Genomic DNA, 21,413 nt, shown 5'->3' with positions numbered 1-21,413 from the left:
CCTCCATCGCTGTGTGTGTCAGATCAGCACTCCACCTGCCTCCATCGCTGTGTGTGTCAGATCAGCACTCCACCTGCCTCCAAATTTGCCACAGACTCTTCATCACTTCTCTGTCTATGATCTACATTGACTTTGTATCGTATCGTATGGTTTTGCAATGCAACTCATCGGTATTGAATCGTTTTGCAATGCAAATAATCGATTGCATCAATACTAAATATTGTGCGTTATCAATTTTAAGATCTTTTTTTTTTTAATCATTGAATCGTATCGTATTGCCATAATGAACCAATATCGTCCATATATCATATCGTCAATATGTATCGTGATACGTATCGTATCGCTGGTAAAGTGCATCATTACACTCCTACTGTATGTACTGTACATGAGGTTAGACGTGAGATGCAAAAAGCAGCAGCACATCGGCAGGTCCGCGTGGAGAGGACGTAAAACTTACGGATGGTAGCTACAGTATGTGTGAGAGGGTTAACCCTCTCACACATACTGTATGTACTGTACATGTCACATGCAGTCTCCAGCCCCTCTCTCTCTCTCTCTCTCTCTCTCTCTCTCTCTCTCTCTCTCTCTCTCTCTCTCTCTCTCTCTCTCTCTCTCTCCGGAGACGGTTGCCATGGATATCCCTGACTGGCTGACTGGTTGAGGATGGGAGAGGGTGGCTACAGATGCTGTGCTGTAGAGCAGGGGTTCTCAACGTTTTTGGCTGTGGACCCCCGGAAATGCTTTGGCCATGTCCCGCGACATGTTTTTTGTTTCCTACGTTTTGTTATTATTTCAAAACGTTAAAAAAAAACTTGAAACGGAACATTGTAAATAAGGAGTACTTTTGGTACTTTAAGTGCATTTAGAAAATGTTTGATGCCAATACTTTTGTACATTTTTAATTCCAGATTTTTACTTGTAACAGAGTATTTCTCCATTGCAGTATTGATACTTTTACTTATTAAAGTAAAACTTGTGAGTACTTCTTCCACCAAATCAGAGGTAATCGCAAAATCACATCTACCGGGAAAAGATAGCTGGAGAAAGGTGGGGGGGGGGAGTGTATTTATACCACATGACAAATAAAACACTTTGGATTTTGTATTGGAGTTACGAGAGGCTGATGAGACAGACAGCGACACAAAGACACACAGGGGGGAAAAAGAGGGAGAGAGATAGAAAGAGAGAGGTAACAACAAAGACAGAGGGACAGATTGAGAACAACAAAAACAAAGAGAGAGAGAGAGAGAGAGAGAGAGAGAGAGACAGACAGACAGACAGACAGACAGACAGACAGACAGACAGACAGACAGACAGACAGACAGACAGACAGACAGACAGACAGACAGACAGACAGACAGACAGACAGACAGACAGACAGACAGACAGACAGACAGACAGACAGACAGTGTTAATGACACTGAGTGTCCTTCATGTCACTCCCAGCCATATGCTCAGCCTGTTGGTTGTCACACTGTCTGTTGTTCTTTTGTTTGGTCTGTCAGCTCCGCATGTGCCACTAGGGTGCGTTTAGTTGTGTGTCATCCCACTGCCTCTGAGTCTGTCTGTCTGTCTGTCTGTCTGTCTGTCTGTCTGTCTGTCTGTCTGTCTGTCTGTCTGTCTGTCTGTCTGTCTGTCTGTCTGTCTGTCTGTCTGTCTGTCTGTCTGTCTGTCTGTCTGTCTGTCTGTCTGTCTGTCTGTCTGTCTGTCTCTCTCTCTCTCTCTCTCTCTCTCTCTCTCTCTCTTTGTTTTTGTTGTTCTCAATCTGTCCCTCTGTCTTTGTTGTTACCTCTCTCTTTCTATCTCTCTCCCTCTTTTTCCCCCCTGTGTGTCTTTGTGTCGCTGTCTGTCTCATCAGCCTCTCGTAACTCCAATACAAAATCCAAAGTGTTTTATTTGTCATGTGGTATAAATACACTCCCCCCCCCCACCTTTCTCCAGCTATCTTTTCCCGGTAGATGTGATTTTGCGATTACCTCTGATTTGGGGGAGTGTGTGTGTGTGGTGTGTGTGTGTGTGTGTGTGTGTGTGTGTGTGGGTGGGGTATTCCTGAGCACAGAGTAGGGAGGGTCCCACGGGGTTGTGCGGTGAAAACATTTCCAATCTAAATGCAGATGATGGAGACATCTTTGGGGGTTCCACGCCACACTGTGCAGCTTAGCTCCATTATTCCTCATCGCTTGGAAAGAAAGCTTCTGACTTTTTTTCCCTCTTCTTTCCTTCATTCTTTTGCCAGTACCACTCTGTAAGCCCATATTAGTTTTACACAAATTGATTGATGTGTGTGCGTGCGTATGTGGGTGTGTGTGTGGTGTTTGCGTGTGTGAGTGCGTGCGTGCGTGCGTGCGATGGTGGGGGGGCTGCCCCAGAGTTTTAGATCCCCCCCTTCGGGCATTAGTTTATTTTGTCCGGTGGAGATAATGTTTTATCCGTGCTTCAGGTCAGACTGAATTAAATATGTGTATAGACTGTCTGATATGTATGTTAGATACTTATGTTTGCCAATGTCACAATGTAACATTTTCATTACAAACTACATTAACCCCGCTGTCCCTATATTTATAGCCTGAATGGCAATATGTATAAGCTTTTTGTCATACAACAAAGTCATTTATTTTTCTTTTTTTTTTTACAATTGGAACCGTGACTATCACAGACAGTGGAGTTCTACAGAGGGAGGCTGTAAGGGAGGGCTGGAAGAAGCAAATTGCCAACACATTCCAGTCGAGCTGATTACAGACTGGCGCGTGGCTCATCATGGCTAATTAGTATTCCATTGCACGGCCGCGTCGCTCACCCAAAGTGAACTGATTTTCAACCTGAAGTTGTAATTCAATTAGAAATGGGAGTTGTTCTCGGCGACCGACCGGCACAAACAGGCGTCCCTTGATCATCTATTTACGGAGCACGGCGTGTGTGGCGCGTGCTGCTGCTGCTGCTGCTGCTGCTGCTCGGCCCTATGGAATTTCCATGCTTTAACACGGCCGTTATCACTGTGGAATGTAAATGAGTTCCCGTGTGTCTTCTCAAAACAATCATAACCCAAGGATTAACCAAAGCCCTATTTTATTTTATACTAAATTGTGCGATGATGTTGCGCAATAGTGGAAATAGCCGTAATCTACAAGTTCACAGAAAACACACAATAATAATAGCTTAATAAATACATGAATTGCCTATTATAATTCCTTGCACACAGCCGGGAAACCAGGTTTAAAGTGGTTTGATTGAACATTTTATTAACAGTTTGTAGAAGGGGTAGAGTTCAAGGAAAGTACAGGTCAATACAAAATCTAGGATAAAACCAGAAAAAGACTTGTTTACATAAGGGTCCTCCATTTTCAATTAATCAGAACATTTAAAGACACTTATATGCAAAAAACGAAATCATAGAATAAATGGGAAAACGTGTAGACCTACAGTATAGAGGACCGCTCTTTGGGAGCGGTTTTGAAGGAGTAGTTACATAAAGACATGATAAAAGAAGCTGCTTCTTTCCATTGAGAGGTGTTAAGCCTCATTTATGATCGCATTATGATCGCATGACGGTGGCGCGCGACACCACCGTGCGATGAAGTATACGTCAGGCTTTAGAGAGGCATGGGATGCAGGGTGGTAGCTTTTTACAGGTGATGGTGCTGTTGCCATGGTTACTACCCCAGGACTGTATATCATTGGCAATCAGGCATGAATGAATCACTGATATCTATCTGCCGAGCCCTCTCCGCCCCCTGACCCCCCATCACCCATCACAGAATTTATGTCCACACAAAGGGAAATGCACAAGGACACAAACATTACGGGTGCCTGCAGTTATGTTACAATCACAAACGTATGACAATCTCACTCAGCAGCGTCTCTGATAGCCATATTCGTTCACTCGGCGGTGGTCAGGACTAGGCTTAGTCTCTGTGGCATAGACAGTACAACAGGGGCAGTGTAACACCTTGCAAGTCCTTCTGCCTCATCCTCTGGACACTCCAAGCTGTCTGTGGACATGTCCCAGGCTGGACCCTCAGAGAAAACAGAGCCAGCAGTCTCACACACGCGGCGTCCTCCGCGTCTGCTCCGACGGCGGACGCATACGCCGTAGGGAATTCACCGACTAAAGGCCTATTCATAGTCTGGATTTTCGGTGGTGAGGTGACCACCGCTCTGGTGGTGAGCTGACCACCGGAGCTGAAATAACGTTGAGCGGTGGTGAGTAAAAACAGAGAGAAGGGCTGGAGCGGTGGCGGTGGTTTGCTCTTCACCGCGGCTCGTGACGTCATGTTGTAGTTCGGTGGTCACCTAACCACCGAAAATCCAGACTATGTATGAGCCTTTACCGGGTCTCTCCTGGTGACGCTGCGCCCTCCACACTCTCATGGGCCGGGAAGTCCACACACCGCTGCCCCGATGGCGGACCGACACACAGCAGGAAAGTCACCGGGTCCACTGCAAAAGTTCCAAAAGCTGCATCCACTACATTAACGGTCATAGTTAGAACGGGTGTGGTTGTTAGATGTTAAAGAACAAAACAAAGTTGGCGTCCACCGGCGTTCCACTGTGCCGCCATTGCTGCACACACACACACACACACACACACACACACACACACACACACACACACACACACACACACACACACACACACACACACACACACACTGCCCTTAGGCCTTTTACCTGATATCATACCACATTACAGATCAGAGAGAGGTCTCTGTCTGTGCTTTCACCATAGTGTCCCAATTTGGGGCACAACATTATAGAATTGAGTCATCTACAACAACCATTAGTACCAGCGTTGTATATCCATCAGATCAAAACCACGGAGAGCGCCCTAGATGAGCAGATACGAGGCATTCTTTCTGCCACGCAGGCTAGTGACAGGCTAGTGAACGGTAAGCTAATATGACTGAAGAGCGAAGCGTGCGGTGGCCGAGAGTCCGACTGGAAAAAAAAAGGAAAAAATTCAGAATATTCTTCTCTCGCCTGATCGTGCTGTACTTGTACTGTACTTTGACAATACATTGAATCTCATCTCATAACATTGAGGACACACGTCCTATGGATGCGTCGATTGGATTCCCTATGACGCGCGGACATGTCGGATGGACGGAAACGGTTAAAGAGCTGTACAAACAGGGAGACCCTCCTGTTACTGAGCAAACGCTCTATAGCACTGATTACTATCAGAATGCACAAATATTTACCACTTACTAAAAAAAATTAAATACAATATATATATATATATGATGCGTAGCTTGCGGAGTTAGTTCAGTCAGATCTACTCGAGGGGTTTCATGCCGTGCTCAAGGGTGCATACATAATACTCAAGGGGTTAATATGCTGCTTTACTATGTGGGTGTATAAGTGTGTGCAAGTCCCACACGTCATTCGCTGATGGTGGCAGTCAGCTGACCAATTGGGCGGGCTACTTAAGATCACTAGACTGCATTCTCTTCCTGCCTTCTGCATATGGTTCCTGGTTGTTATGTGATGTTTGCTCCCACCACCACCCCAGCACCACCAGTGGGCTCTGTTATTTATGCTCCCCATGGGGGGTTTTATTGTATATCTATCTCCCTGCTCTTAATGTTTTATGATGGTGTTTAATCGTGCCGAGCAGGGAGAAAAATGTAGCAGAGCCGAACTCCAAGATAAATATCATATGCACACTTGTATACACATTCTATGTGTGTGTGTGTGTGTGTGTGTGTGTGTGTGTGTGTGTGTGTGTGTGTGTGTGTGTGTGTGTGTGTGTGTGTGTGTGTTACCTAAAGTGATTAAAGTGAATCATCTCCCCAGGTGCGATATTAGTTATTATTAGTCATTAGTCATTGTGGTGCGATATTAGTTATTATTAGTCATTAGTCATTGTGTGCGTGCGTGCGTGCGTGCGTGCGTGCGTGCGTGCGTGCGTGCGTGCGTGCGTGCGCGCCTGAGTTTGTGGCAGCCTCATTATTGGCCGGTGCGGCGTTCCATTGCAGGAATGGGGAAACAAATTATTTCTGGGTTTCCTGCGACAAACTGTGCGTGTGAAGTCGCTAATGAATCCCCGAGGTCTTGTTAGCAGACGCCTCAGTGGGAGAGGAGCAAGCAGCCTCCATGCACCTCCTCCGCTGCACTTGGCAGACAAAGTCACGTAAGCCATTAGCCCGGCACAGCCATGGAATGTGCGTCTGTCTGTCACGAACGTCTCCCAGCAGTCTCTTGATCCGTTGAAAGTTACCATGATGTAAAGCCTCCCTGCCGGGAAAATAATAATAAGGATCGTACTTTCTTCTCCTTGTGCTAATTTGAACTTTAGTAAATAAGTCTGTTCGCTTAATCGTGTTTTTGTTCCAGTTATGATTTTGCCTTCCAACGATGAACATAAAAGAATGAAAATGAGATTATCCAGATGAAACCATTACTGTGCCAGTGAATGTTTTTTTTTAATTAGTTTTGTCCTGTTATAAAAATCCAATGCACACCTCTTCCTTTACAGAGGTGCACTGTCGCCTAAAACAAATAAAATAAAACTCACTCTCAGTTACTACCAGTTTATTATTCGTCACACGATTGTGTCTTACAACGTATACAAGCTTGCGGTACGTTGTGAGCTTAGTCGGCCTGCTGTTGTCGACGCGCAATACCGTGGTGCGATGGAGCATGGAGCACACGCGCCATTTAGAAAGGAAATTGAGCCCCTTCCCTACTTCTTTCACAGGTGTTACTGCTGATACTAATGAAGGCGCTGTTCCATTCGTGTCAAACAGAGTCAATGTGCTGCTTATATTGTGCGTACCTGGGTTACTGGGAACACTGTGCTATGCCAGTGGGTCTCAGAGTGTCCTTGGGTTCCAAATGGCCCCCGTACAGGTGTGTAACTCTGAGAGTGTACAAATGGAGGCCGTGGTACGTTTAGATCAGCTACCAGCCAACATGAGGGAAACAGAGTGGTTCATGGTCAATGAGGAAGGTAAAAAAAAGAAATGCAGTCCAGCTGTTTGGAAACACGTATAGCTTTCAAGGAGTCTGACGAGGAATAGCTGTGCAAGATTCATTACACAATGTTGTCTGCACCGCAAGGACATATGAGCAATTTATCAAGCAGGAGCCTAAACTAAAAAAGTTTTTTTTTCTTTTTGGTTCAAATAAATACATGCTGCTTACAAAGCAGCTTAAGTGCACTAACAGCGTGTCTAACCCATTCTCCCCCTGCACGTACGTTGTGTTTCCGTCCACAGCCTCCTCTGCAGTGACCATGCGTAAGGTCACCCACGCCACGGTGCGAGAGACCCTGGCCGGCAGGGCTCTGCTGCCCTGTGCCTTCACCCTCCAGCCCCGCTCCGACAGCCCAGCACCACCACCACCACGTGTCCTCTGGACCCGGTCCTGGCAACCAGCCAGGGGACAGCAGGGGCCCCCTCTGGAGCAGACCGTTCTCTCTGCACGGGGTAAGACGATCAAATCCTTTTTCTTTTTCCGATGGTTCTCAAACATTTTAATTTCAAGAACTCCCATTATGGTATGTATAAATGTAAACTGCCTTTGTTCATATTATGTGCAAGCCTCGGTAATGTCCATAAATCAGTCCATAAATCAGCCAAGTGCTAAGGCATTGGCAAAATTCTGTTCAGTGTCTGCGATAATTGGCAGTCACCATATATGGAGGAGGCGATATGTTTCCTGTACCCGTGATCTGTATCCTGAAGTACTTGTTGAGTTTCTGAAGATTAGCTACTATTGTTTGTGTTCAAGAATTTCTTGTTAAATGTGAACGCCAATAAATATGTTAAATGTGAATTTCGCTAACGAAGGACGCCTCTCGGTGCCATAGGTGATGTCATCAAGGTGAACAAGGCCTTCATCGGGCGCGTCAGGCTGCCAGGCTACGCTGCCAACGCCCTGAACGCTACCATGGAGATCCAGCGCCTCCGGACCAACGACTCGGGCACTTACCGCTGTCAGGTTGCCATGGGTAACGACTACGAGAGAGACACGGTGGCCCTGGCAGTCACTGGTGAGTACGAACCATGACATAAACAAGTCATTGTCTATAGGTCTTCTTCTTCTTCTTCTTCTTCTTCTTCTCAAGGACCCCCAATGCATTAACCCATTAAGACCGTGAAAGCAACTGTGTTATTTTAGATATTAACCACTTTAACCATTATTTTATGCGTTGACTATTCAAATATACCAGATATACGAGCCCGTAGCATGTCACTTTGTGTAGCTATGCTATTTTTGAATCCTGCTGTGATCCAGGGCTTTCATTTGTACATTTCTGTATAGTTTTCAGAAATTAAGACAGTTGGGGCAAAGGCAGAATGAATATACAATCCTACAGTACATATACAATACATAATGAGGAGTGTCACAGTAATGAGAAACTTTGCGCACACACACACACACACACACACACACACACACACACACACACACACACACACACACACACACACACATGCACGCACGCACACTGCACAGCTGCCTTCAATAGTTAATCACCATCTTTAAGTAGCGTCTGTTACTTGTTTAAACATAGTATTATCTGAATGCATTCAGAAACAATATAACAAGGACACTGCAATGGTTTTAAACAATGGCGGTTTATTGAAACAGTGAAAAAGGTTTATAGATTATTGGTCACCACCGGTCTTTATCCTCTGCAGTGCTGCTGGCAATTGATTGGGAGGATACCAAGCACATCAGAGGAGGAGGGGTGTTTATGAGCTATTTTAAAGATTTTGTCAATGAATTGGTGCACGGAAAATGAACTTGAAGTTACAATGTAATTTAGGGTTACCATATTCTGAATGACCAAAAAGAGGACACATGCGCGCGTGCATGTGCGCGTGCATGTGCACGTGCACGTCGTGCGTGTGCATGTGTCGTGCGTGCGCGGTTCTGTTTGGGTTAGGGTTAAAATTATCTATAACATGTCAAAATAATCTATAACAAAAACAAATGGTATGCTCCTAAATTTAATCAAATATGCTCTATATTACAGTGGCTCTCAAAGGTGTGATCCAGGGACCCTCATGGTTCCTTGAAGGGGTTCCAAATGGACCCATTATAGGTCTAACTCTGAGAGTGTAACACATGGACCCAAATGGACCCTTACAGGTCTGTAACTCTGAGAGTGTACAAATGGAACCAAATGGACCCTTACAGGTCTGTAACTCTGAGAGTGTACAAATGGAACCAAATGGACCCTTACAGGTCTGTAACTCTGAGAGTGTACAAATGGAACCAAATGGACCCTTACAGGTCTGTAACTCCGAGAGTGTACAAATGGAACCAAATGGACCCTTACAGGTCTGTAACTCCGAGAGTGTAACACATGGACCCAAATGGACCCTTACAGGTCTGTAACTCTGAGAGTGTAACACATGGACCCAAATGGACCCTTACAGGTCTGTAACTCTGAGAGTGTACAAATGGAACCAAATGGACCCTTACAGGTCTGTAACTCTGAGAGTGTACAAATGGAACCAAATGGACCCTTACAGGTCTGTAACTACGAGAGTTTAACTAGTACAAATGGAACCAAATGGACCCTTTAATTAGTTTAATAACTTTTAACTCTGATACTGTACAAATGGAATCTGGAATGGAATTTGGTTTTACTCTCAGAGTTATGGGGGTCCTTGAAATTAAAAGGTTTGAGAACCTGTATGCAATGGCTTCTCTTATAAAAAGAGAGACCAGCCTAATCTCCAAACCATCATATTATCTTATGCGTTGCTTGGTTGTACAAAATAATATTGGGTCAATTTAATTTGCAGAAGGACTCACCTCGCGCACAGCTGCCTTGTCTGTGTTGTTGACATGGGCTTGCAGGACAACTTTTATTTGTGACAGACACATAGTTCCTTTGCAGACAATACAATCTGCTTCTCATTGGTCAGTCACAAAGCTAAGAAAACAGTAGCCTACTTTTTCTGCATGTCAATGATGAGATAGTTCTTTTGCAATTCAAGCTTTCCTCACGGAGAGCAAGAGACAACAGTCTATGCAGCCCTGCAACAGCGGAGCAGCAGCGAGCCTTTCTCTGATCTGCTATCGGGACCAGTGCTGTCAGCGCGCATGCAGTTATGAATAATACACATTCAGGGGTTTGGGCTGAAAGTCCGCCTCCCACAGTGTTTTTCCACTACGAACCATTGAACGTGCATTGTAATACACTTTGGTCTGAATGGTCTGTGAGTGTACATAGATACGTGTAAAACCCCGGACATTTGAAGGAATTTATAAAATAACCCCGGACAGCCCCCCAAAAGAGGACTTGTCCGGGCAAAAGAGGACGTATGGTAAGCCTAATGTAATTGTGTTGTTGATTCAGAGGGCTTGTGTCCACCTGCTATATAACCAAAGCTGGCCACCGTTAAGTATTGAACAGCCTGCAAGGGTGATAGAGTTGTCAGGGCCCTTCCTGGAATGGCATAACCTAATATTTAGCACCTGCGGCTTTCCGTTTGCCTTTCATATATGTGTTTGTTCTGTTGATAATAATTTCATTCCAGGCCTGCACTGTATACAGCCAGGGCTCAGTGCCTTGTGGTTAGAGTGTCCGCCCTGAGACTGGGAGGTTGGGGTTCGATCCCTGGCCGGGTCATACCAAAGACCCCCCAAAAAATTTAATTAGGGGTAAGTCCCTGTGACATTCTAGTGTCATGTCCAGGGGTGTACATCAAGCTGCCTCATGCTACAGAAACAGGAGATAGGCTCCTGCCCTATGGGTTTACTTACTTACTTACTTACTTACTTACTTACTTACTTAATTACTTACTTACTGTATGTATAGGCTGCATGGGACTAATTTTGTGGAGCCTTTGCCGTTTAACCAACCTTAAGGTTGTTTGTTGCCGTCAATTATTGGACAAACAATTTCAGGCAAGATTGAAAAGCTTTAGTGTCGTGCACCGAAAATAGCCTATATACAAGGTCACACATGCGCGTACGCACGCACGCACGCACGCACGCACGCACGCACGCACGCACGCACGCACGCACGCACATAGTTGTTTTGAGCTTGTATAGATCAGCTATTTTCAACCCCCAAAGAACGGATAATTGAAAGTGCTTCAGATAGACCGAGTGAAAAGCTTGTGTGGAAGCGAAACGGACTGGAAAATAAATAGATTTACAGGCCTTTTCACTCTCAGGGTTGGCTGTACCATCATATACTGTAGATGGAGATACAGATAAAGTGTATAGGGTTTGGAAACCGGGGGGGGGGGGGGGGGGCTGGGGGATTCTTCCTTGCATGAATTTCCATTTGCTGTTCTCGGTGTGAAAGCACCGCCGGTATCGACCAGCTTCATCTTTTCAATATCATGTAATATTATCTTTAATTACATTAATCACAACATTCCCCGCCCGCTGCTGTCTGTGTTTGTATTTTCATTATCTGTGACTAATTATCCGTAACTGAATACCAATGACAGTTTCTCGCCGCGGTCGGCCGACCATGAAATCCTAGAGTTAAAAAGCCCAATCCATTGGTCATCGTGCACCGCGCGGGCATCTATTGATTCTGAAATGCATCCATGGATCAATTAACCACTTAAACCCTAGATCCTTGCTGTCGGCCAGAAACCTTATGACTCCACATTTAAACTTTTATTTTTATTTTTTCTTCATTGAAGAGAATGGCCTACGTTACACTTCATCTTATGACAGTGTCATGCTACAGCAGTGGTTCAATTATTGATTTGGCATTTGAGCTACGGACCACTGAGTACCACAGACGAAAAACAGTCTAAGTCCAAATTTTATTCTGACCCCTCCACGAAAAGGCCTCGTTGTCCTGACCCCTTATCTATCATTTATACATTATGGATAAATAGTGTGGACTTAGACTGTTTTTCGTCTGTGGCATTCAGAAACTAAACAATGTTTTGTTATCGTCGGATAGTGTTTTGTCCACAATTCCATGTTGTATTGATGTTGGTACCATTAGGAGAGATAACAGGCAAATGATCAAAATAACAATATTCTTTTGCTTTCTCTATTGTGTAGAATTCTTGTAAAATAAGTAATGCAGATGTTTAACAATAATGTAACTCTTGAGAGCGTAAAATCAAATCTTACACTCTCAAGAGTTAAAGATCTAATAAGGGTCCATTTGGTTACCAACTCTCCGTCATTTAGCTGGGGACCACCTGGACCCCCTTCAAAGACCACTGGTGGTCCCCGGACCACTGGTTGAAAACCACTGTGCTAAAGCACCGCAAATAGCCCCTCTACAAGCTCACTACGCATCACGATGTGACATGCCCAAATTAGGTGACAAGTGGTTACGTAGGCCTATGTCTGTGGGTATTATAAAATACTAGACTGGAGCCCAGCTGTAGAGCTCTGAGTCTGTAACGATGGAAGTTGGAGATTCATGCCCCACCACCCTCTGTGCAATACCCGTTGTACCCGTGTCAGAGTACCCGTTCTGTCTGTGTCCCCTTTATGCCCATATATGGAGATTTCCGTATCTGTCATCTCTCTTTATTCCTATGGAGTTCTGTGTTAGGCATGCCCAAATATGGAGTATTGTGATGGCAGGCATGCCCAAATATGGAGTGTTGTGATGTCAGAATATGGAGCTCAGAGCCCAGGCAGAGGCCTTCTGGACAACCGCGGGTCCAACCGACTCGACACCAGGCGTTGCACTCCCTGTGGGGGTGTGGAACGCGCGTGTCGATGGGGCGAACGGTTCCTGAGTTACATGCATTACAGCCGTACACACATACAGACAGACGTACAGACAGACAGAGACGTGGTGCATTTATATCTAGATATTGTACCAATGAAAAGTATTAACAAGTACAAGGTCCAACAATAGTTGACTGGAGTCCCCCGGGGGTCTATACTAGGTCCCCTCCTGTTTTTGCTGTACACTAAACATCGAAAAATAGACGATCTGCAAGATCTACACTTATCTGCAGCTATCTTTGCTGAATGTTCGGCCCCAAAATAGGGAGGCTAGGGGTTTGAGGTTATTAATTGCTAGTTTGTGTCCGCCACGTCAATATGTATTCATTTGTAAGTCTGAGAGGCTGCAAATGGAACCCCTTTGGTTCCATTTGTATATGCTTTCCGTTAGGACTTTACTGTCCGCAGTGGACACGGTTATCTTGCCATCACCAAACAAAAAAAGCGAACAAATGTAACCAAAATGGTCACATTTGGTTGCATTTGTACCCTCACCGGTCCATCACCCCCCCTCCCACTGTGTGTGTGTGTGTGTGTCTAGGTGTGGTGTTCCACTATCAGACCCCAGGCACGCGCTACGCTCTCTCCTTCGCCGACGCCCAGCGGGCCTGTCAGGAGAACTCGGCGCAGATCGCCACTCCACCACAGCTCTGGGCGGCGTTCTACGACGGCTACACCAGCTGTGCAGCCAGCTGGCTGGCAGACCAGACCGTACGGTAAGTCCTGCTGTGTCACTCCCAACTGCTGTGAAAACTGTGTACATTTACTCAAGTGCTGCAACTTAAGTACAATCTTGGGGGTCTTTTTTTGTACTTTATTTCAGTATACTGTATCAAGTTTGTTTTCTGTTAAGTTATAAGTCAGGCTTCACGCTATAATGCTCATGCATTGCTTTGATTGCTGGTTATCAACCTGTGGGCCGGGGCCCACTGGTGGGCGTGACAATATTGCAAGTGGGCCCCCAAATAATTTGCAAAACACTAAGGTTTTGAATGATGATATCGCATTCATTCATTCTCAAGCGACTCATCATAAAAATAACATCCACCCATCTGCCCGCTTAACCCATTTTGACCTGAGATCAGATTCTAAAAATGTCTTCTACATCCTGACGGTTTTCTGAAAAAGCTATGTTTCTATGTCGGTGGTTCTTTGATTTTAAAAATAGCTAAAGCATAACATAATGCTAACACCAAAAGGGGTTCCCGCCCAAAATGGGTTAAGTGGTCAGATGGGTGGGCCACGAACACTGGCTTATAGATTGCTGCTGTACTTTATTTCCTGATTTTAAAGTTAGTGTAAGTGATATTGCTTTGGTTAAAACTAGCTCTATCTTCTGAGTGTCTGTTCATTAACAGGGTTCTATTCTATTAAAACCTAAAACATCATGTACTGCGCCTTTATTTTTATTGTCCACTGATGTTCTGCTAGTCCATTATCCTCCTTATACCTAAATATTATTATTTATTTTTGTCAACCTGCCTGGATAAATACAGTAACAGTTTAAATTGAAAACAAATGCATAAACTCTGCAGGATAATGGCAAAAATCACACCCGTGTGAACTGAGTGGTGTAAGGTCTTATATAGACTGATCAGCTGTGGTCTGACGTAATGTCTGACGTAATGAAATCACACCCGTGTGAACTGGGTGACCATAGCAACCATGCTCATTTTTTGAGCACAGACAGACAGACAGACAGACAGACAGACAGACAGACACGTAAACTAACAAAGCCAGTCGTAGGAGTGGTTACCGTTTACACCACTCAAAAAAAGGGGAGAGACCATCAAGGCACTCTTGTGGGAAACATTTAATAGTATGGCTAATGCAGCATGGCATTAGAATGGTTTAGTCACCCTGATGAAGGTATTGTAACCTGAAAGGTGTATTTATTTATTGAATTCTTTCCATGCTAGCCACACTATTATGGGCTTTTACATTTTTCCACAAGAGTGCCTTGGTGTCTTCCTTTTTTGTGCCATGTAATTTTGTCTCCCATTTGTACCAAACTAGAATTTCGCGGGCCTTCGGCCCGCTCATCCCAGAGTTGCGTTGCCCCGCGTTGCGATACAGAAGTCCACAGATACAGAAGTCCTCAGTGACACGCGTTTTATGCAGCTGTTTTGTGTTGCAGCGCATGCGCGCGCGCGCGTGTAGTGTTGTTGTTCTTATCCAATTTGCGTGTTTGCATTATTTTAAGTGTGTAGGCATACCATATTCTGAATGAGCAAAAAGAGGACACATGCGCGCGTGCATGTGGATGTGGACATGCGCGTGCACGTCGTGCATGTGTCGTGCGTGGGCGGTTCTGTTAATTTCAGATGTCAAAATAATCTGTAGCCTAACATTAAATTGATCAAATATGCTCTATATTAGTTATGTATTTTTTGAAAGCAGTGGCTCTCAAAGGTGTGATCCAGGGACCCTCATGGTTCCTTGAGGGGGTTCCAAATGGACCCATGATAGGTCTGTAACTCTGAGAGTGTACAAATGGAACCAAGTGGACCCTACAGGTGTGTAACTCTGAGAGTGTACAAATGGAACCAAATGGACTGTTTTATAACTTTTAACTCTGATACTGTACAAATGGAATCAAATGGGACTCTTATGGGTCCATTTGGTTTTACTGTCAGAGTTATGGGGGTCCTTGAAATTAAAAAGGTTGAGAACCTGTATGCAATGGCGTATGTCTTGTAAAAAGAGAGACCAGCCTATTCTCCAAACCATCATATGTTATGCTTTGCTAGGTTGTACAAAATAATATTGGGTCAGTGTAATTTGCAGGAGTCACCGCGCGCACAGCTGCCTTGTGTGTGTTGACATGACATGGGCTTGCAGGACAGAACTTTTATTTGTGACAGACACATAGTTGCTTTGCAGACAATACAATCTGCTTCTCATTGGTCAGTCACAAAGCTAAGAAAACAATGTGAGAGAAAAGGTAAGGACTGAAGTGAATGTTACAATTCGCACGGTGATATTGTAAGGCGCAAATGCGAGTACGTAGTGGCACTGGCGAGCCCTGTGTAGTGTAGTGCCATTGTCGCGGCATCGCGAGGCGATCCAAATTCCCCCCCCCCGCGCACGCACGCACGCACACACACACTGTACGTAGCTGTTTGTTGTTGCAGCGCGCGCGTGTGCGTGTAGTGTTGTTGTTGGTATCCATATATGCGCCTGGGTTTGTCCCGCTTGTACCACGCCAGGTGTCGACGCGGTCGTGTTAGCATTATGGTAAGTGTCCAAGTTAGAATCAGAGTGTGCGCTGTGTAGTTCTTCTTCTTCTAGTAAACAGAAGCCGTGTGTGTGTCACACCAAAAGTGGTGACCTATAGAATCCTGTACATAGAAGCATCACGCAATCGTCTCCCTCCCTGTGTGGGTCACGTGGTAGGCTGTGAGCCAATGGGAGAGGGAATGTAGTGTTGCCAGGTCCGCGTATTGTAAGCGAGTGGTAGTGTGTGTAAGTAGCGTGTTGAATGGCATTTTTTCTGTGCTTGTTTTCATAGACGTGGCAACAAATTAGGCGGGGGTGTCGGTGCTTGTGGCGTGTTTGTGTTTATTATTGATATTGATATTGTTTGCGAGTGTGGACGGGAGCCGGCTTTAGTGGCAGTGCGATGACAATTTTTACGCGGCTGGTGTCGAGTGTGGCCGTGCGGCGCGACATGAGGAGATAGCCGTGGATCGACGCGGAGGGTAAGTGTGTGACGTGTTAGTGTGTTGTTGCAGTGTGTGTTGCAGCGTGTTGCAGCGTGTCAGTGACGTAGTAGCTGGTGCCTTTTGTTCCTGTGCGTGCTTTTGGGCACATGTTTTCAATTGTAATATAGGATGGCATCTTATTGGGGATTTTTTCTTTTTGCCAAACAGACGCGCTCCTTTCTCTCTGAATTTCTTTATGCATAATGGAGAATGGTACATAATGGTACATTCAAGTACTACTGTGTTAGTACACAGTCAAATCTATAGTGTTCATTTATGCATTTGTAACTCCGAAAGTGTACAAATGGACCACAGCGGATCTGCGTGGCTCCATTCGTAGGCTACACTTTCAGAGTTGGTATTTTACTGGGTAACCTCAGTGGAAATCATGACCTTGCTGCAAACGTTTCAGACCCCAAATGTTTCAGACCCAAAACGAAAAAGAAGAAGGCCTGGGCCATGGCTCAGTGGTCCAGGCACCTTGGCTGGTAATCCAGTCTGGCAGTGTGCCGCGGGTTCGACTCCCGATCCCTACGGCCTTACTGTATGTCTTCCCCCCCATCTCTCTCCCCATTTCCTGTCAGCCTACTGTCTGTCCCTCCATAAAAAATATAAAATAAAGGCGAAAGCCACAACAAAAAAACATTTAAGAAGAAGAAGAAGAAGAAGAAGAAGAAGAAGAAGGAAACAAGGGGGTACAAATGGACCCTTAGGCTCCATTTGGTTGCATTTGTACTAGAGGCATAAAAGATCAAAGCAGTAGCCATCATCATCATCATCATCATGATGATGATGATGATGATGATGATGATGGCTGTCCCCGCTCTCTCTCTCTACAGATATCTGGTCCACTCACCAGAGACTGGTTGCTATGGACGCAAGGAGTACTACGCTGGACTGCTGAGCTATGGGAAGAAAGACCCCAACGAGATGTTCGATGTGTACTGTTTTGCCACAGAAATGGATGGTATGTGAATTGTGAACATATGATATGATATGATATAGTACTTTATTGTCAGTTCACACTGAAATTTGTCTTGCGACACAGCAGCCAAGTATGCAGAACACATATACACACATATACACACACATGTTGCATTATTTTTTTTTTAGGATAGTGATTTTATGAATGGCATTTAAAAAAATGGCCATTATTATTGTAAGCCTAAAGCTGGAAAAATAGCAGATCTACAAGCTCACAATGTGTCACAATTAAGTATAAATCAGGCATAAAACCTCTAAATATCTTCTGTAATCCTAACCCTGGATCCAACCTGTATCTTTTCCTAATTGTAATTCTAACTTTGTAGTATTATTAGTAGACAACAAAATGTGTGCACATACTTTACAGCACAGCAGGGCAGGGCAGTATATTGTCGACTTTATATAGGCAGACTTTATATTGTTGACTTTTAAACCACAAGTTCATGGTCACTCTCAACAGATGGGCAGAAACAGGTGGATGCGCGCTCGCAAACACACACACACACACACACACACACACACACACACACACACACACACACACACACACACACACACACACACACACACACACACACACACACACACACACACACACACACACCCGCACACACACTTCCTGTTGCCAGGCTGGTGACCTGACAGTTAGAGACATGTATTACAAAACTTGTTCCACTAATAATATAAAATAAGTACATAAAAAGACCATCAGGACAGCGCAGCTGTCAGTTGACACTAAACATTATCTTATTTCTGTACTTCACTGATGTCAATGAGATTCAGTATCTTAATGATATGTAACAATGTTATCATGTGGCCTTCATTTCTTTAACTCCCAGATACAACACAGGTTGGACGCATAACGAGCAAATTAAATCAAAAGTCACAAGTTTGTTTTTGTTTTTGTGCAGAAGACCATCTGGAGTAAAGATGCAGATGTCTTGGGAGATTACAATGATGAAATAATTTTGACTTTAGGCCAACCTGTTTTTGAGATAATTAAAATGTAAAATGAAGTCTTGTGGTCCATATTAATATGTGCCTGAGTCATTTGCAACCCAGCTGACAATGTTGCTGTTTCCACCTCGCTTTTAGTGGAGAACAAAAGAATGCTTGATGCTCACGATGATCACGACGCGTTGTATATTGTACATAAACAATTTTTGAAGAAAACAAGACTGTGGGTTTCTATAAACATTGAACAATGAAAAGTATTAACAAGAGCTGGATTAAACACGGTTAAAAACAACTTAAACAGTTTTGGACATACTGTAGAGATGGACCTTGAAACCCGAGCCCATTACAAACTCAATAACAAAACTATTGAGTACTCTGGTATCAATAAGGTTTGGGCTTATCGCGCCAGTTATCGAGCATAGCAACCCATGGCGTCATGTTTAAACAATCAAGACAAGAGGCGATCAAGAAATACATAGAATTTCCCACACTGGCACAAACATGTCGGTCTAAAAGAGTGTTGATACCTGCCAACCAGCATTGTCCGGGTGAAACAAAATTATGCTTTTAAATTGACGGTACACACATTAACCAGTTTACAGTTTCTTCAATATCATTTTCCAAAAGTAAAAATGTTATAACCTTCTGTCTGCTAGAAAAGTACTGCATTTGAAGGCCCTAGTAAAATGTGATATTTTTTTGGTTACCGGTAATTTGGTAAATACATTTGCTGTTTATAAAGAGCTGAAGAGCCTGGGCCATGGCTCAGTGGTCCAGGCACCTTGGCTGGTAATCCAGTCTGGCAGTGTGCCGCGGGTTCGACTCCTGATCCCGACGGCCTTTACTGCATGTCTTCCCCCCATCTCTCTCCCCATTTCCTGTCAGCCTACTGTCTGTCCCTCCATAAAATATAAAATAAAGGCGAAAGCCACAAAAAAAAACATTTAAAGAGCTGAAGAGACATGGAGATTTTATCGTAATTATTACAGTACTATTCATAATATGAAGCCCTTTACACTTAGTTATTGCACATTCATTAATGGTTGATTTTATGATAGGAAAACATATTAATTTAATATTATGTGGTCAGCAGTTCTGTTCAGAATTTGATGTCTCACGACTTTCCACAAAATACTATTAAACACCAAATAGTGGGCTCGATAAAAGCTCGGGTCAAATAAGCAGGATAAATAAGGTGCTCATTATCAATAAGAATTAACGTCCCTACATACAGTATTAAGCTTTCCACCCGACAGCGACAATACGTGTGCTGCTACGGTTGAATCCACTCCCTCACACTCAGTCACACGCCCCGCTGTGTCTGTCTCTCCTCTGTCTAGGCGAGGTGTTCCATTACTCCGTCCCAGGGAGGCTGGCGCTGTCGTCGGCCTCGGACCGCTGCGTGTCCTTGGGAGGACAGCTGGCGACGGTGGGCCAGCTCTACCTGGCGTGGAAGGCCGGCCTGGACAGCTGCCAGCCGGGCTGGCTGTCTGACGGCAGCGTCCGCTACCCGGTCAGCCGGCCTCGCCGCGAGGACTGCGGAGGAGACCGGCCCGGGGTCTACACTGTGGCGTTCAACAGCACGGCGGACAAGACCTCTGGCCTCTACGACGCTTACTGCTACAGAGGTAACTGTAACACTGTAACACTGTAACATAGAACCACATGCCTCTATGACGCTTAATGCTAAGGTAACTGTAACATAGAACCACAAGCCTCTATGACGCTTACTGCTACAGAGGTAACTGTAACACTGTAACATAGAACCACAAGCCTCTACGACGCTTAATGCTAAGGTAACTGTAACATAGAACCACAAGCCTCTATGACGCTTACTGCTACAGAGGTAACATGAACACAGAACCACACGCCTCTACGACGCTTAATGCTAAGGTAACTGTAACATAGAACCACAAGCCTCTACGACGCTTAATGCTAAGGTAACTGTAACATAGAACCACAAGCCTCTACGACGCTTAATGCTAAGGTAACTGTAACATAGAACCACAAGCCTCTATGATGCTTAATGCTAAGGTAACTGTAACATAGAACCACAAGCCTCTATGACGCTTACTGCTACAGAGGTAACTGTAACACAGAACCACAAGCCTCTACATCGCTTACGGCTACAGAGGTAACATGAACACAGAACCACACGCCTCTACGACGCTTAATGCTAAGGTAACTGTAACATAGAACCACAAGCCTCTACGACGCTTAATGCTAAGGTAACTGTAACATAGAACCACAAGCCTCTATGACGCTTACTGCTACAGAGGTAACTGTAACACAGAACCACAAGCCTCTACGTCGCTTACGGCTACAGAGGTAACATGAACACAGAACGACACGCCTCTACGACGCTTAATGCTAAGGTAACTGTAACACTGTAACATAGAACCACAAGCCTATACGACGCTTACTGCTACAGAGGTAACTGTAACATAGAACCACAAGCCTATACGACGCTTACTGCTACAGAGGTAACTGTAACACTGTAACATAGAACCACAAGCCTCTACGACGCTTACTGCTACAGTGGTAACTGTATCACATACATACATACATCCATCTTCAACCGCTTATCCGTAGTCGGGTCGCGGGGCCAACAGCTCCAATAGAGAGCTCCAGATAGTAACCTCCTACTGGGGGATCCCGAGGCGTTCCAAGGCCAGTGAGTCGATGTAATCCCTCCATCTCATCCTTGAGTCTGGTACCGGGGATCTTGCCTTTCCAGGCGAAGAAGCAGCGACTCTACTCCGAGTCTCTCTCACATGACTGTGAGAACTTCTCACCCTATCTAAGGGAGATGCCAGCCAGCCACCCGCCGAAGAAAACTTCGCAAATTCGCAACCTTATTCTTATCTTACACTTCATGACCATAGGTGAGAGTAGGAACGTATAACAGTCCAGTGAAAATAGCAGATCTACAAGCTTACAACGTGTCGCATTGCGCCGCGTTGTGAGCTTGCGGATCGGCTACTTCCACGACTTCTTAAAACTTATTTTTCATGGAATTCATAGGGTTAATTCATTTATTTTGAATATAAGTGAAACATGTGAGTTCAGGTTAAAGATCGGAAT

The 21,413-nt window shown here is 44.7% G+C and overlaps 1 pseudogene across 1 annotated transcript in view; it reads left to right on the top strand.

Moving 5' to 3' along the window:
* Window positions 1-7,234: 7,234 nt before the first annotated feature.
* LOC306943832 (neurocan core protein-like) overlaps window positions 7,235-21,413 on the top strand; it is a 61,216-nt pseudogene continuing 47,037 nt past the window's right edge. The window contains exons 1-5 of the transcript XR_013792581.1: window positions 7,235-7,427; window positions 7,811-7,993; window positions 13,226-13,400; window positions 17,228-17,355; window positions 19,670-19,957. The product of XR_013792581.1 is annotated as a neurocan core protein-like (transcript). The remainder of the gene's footprint in view (window positions 7,428-7,810; window positions 7,994-13,225; window positions 13,401-17,227; window positions 17,356-19,669; window positions 19,958-21,413) is intronic.

The sequence above is a fragment of the Electrona antarctica genome (genome assembly GCF_951216825.1).
Source record: "Electrona antarctica genome assembly, chromosome: 19".
NCBI lineage: Eukaryota > Metazoa > Chordata > Actinopteri > Myctophiformes > Myctophidae > Electrona > Electrona antarctica.
Note: the sequence above shows the minus strand (reverse complement) of the source record. Positions and strands in the feature narration are given on the sequence as shown.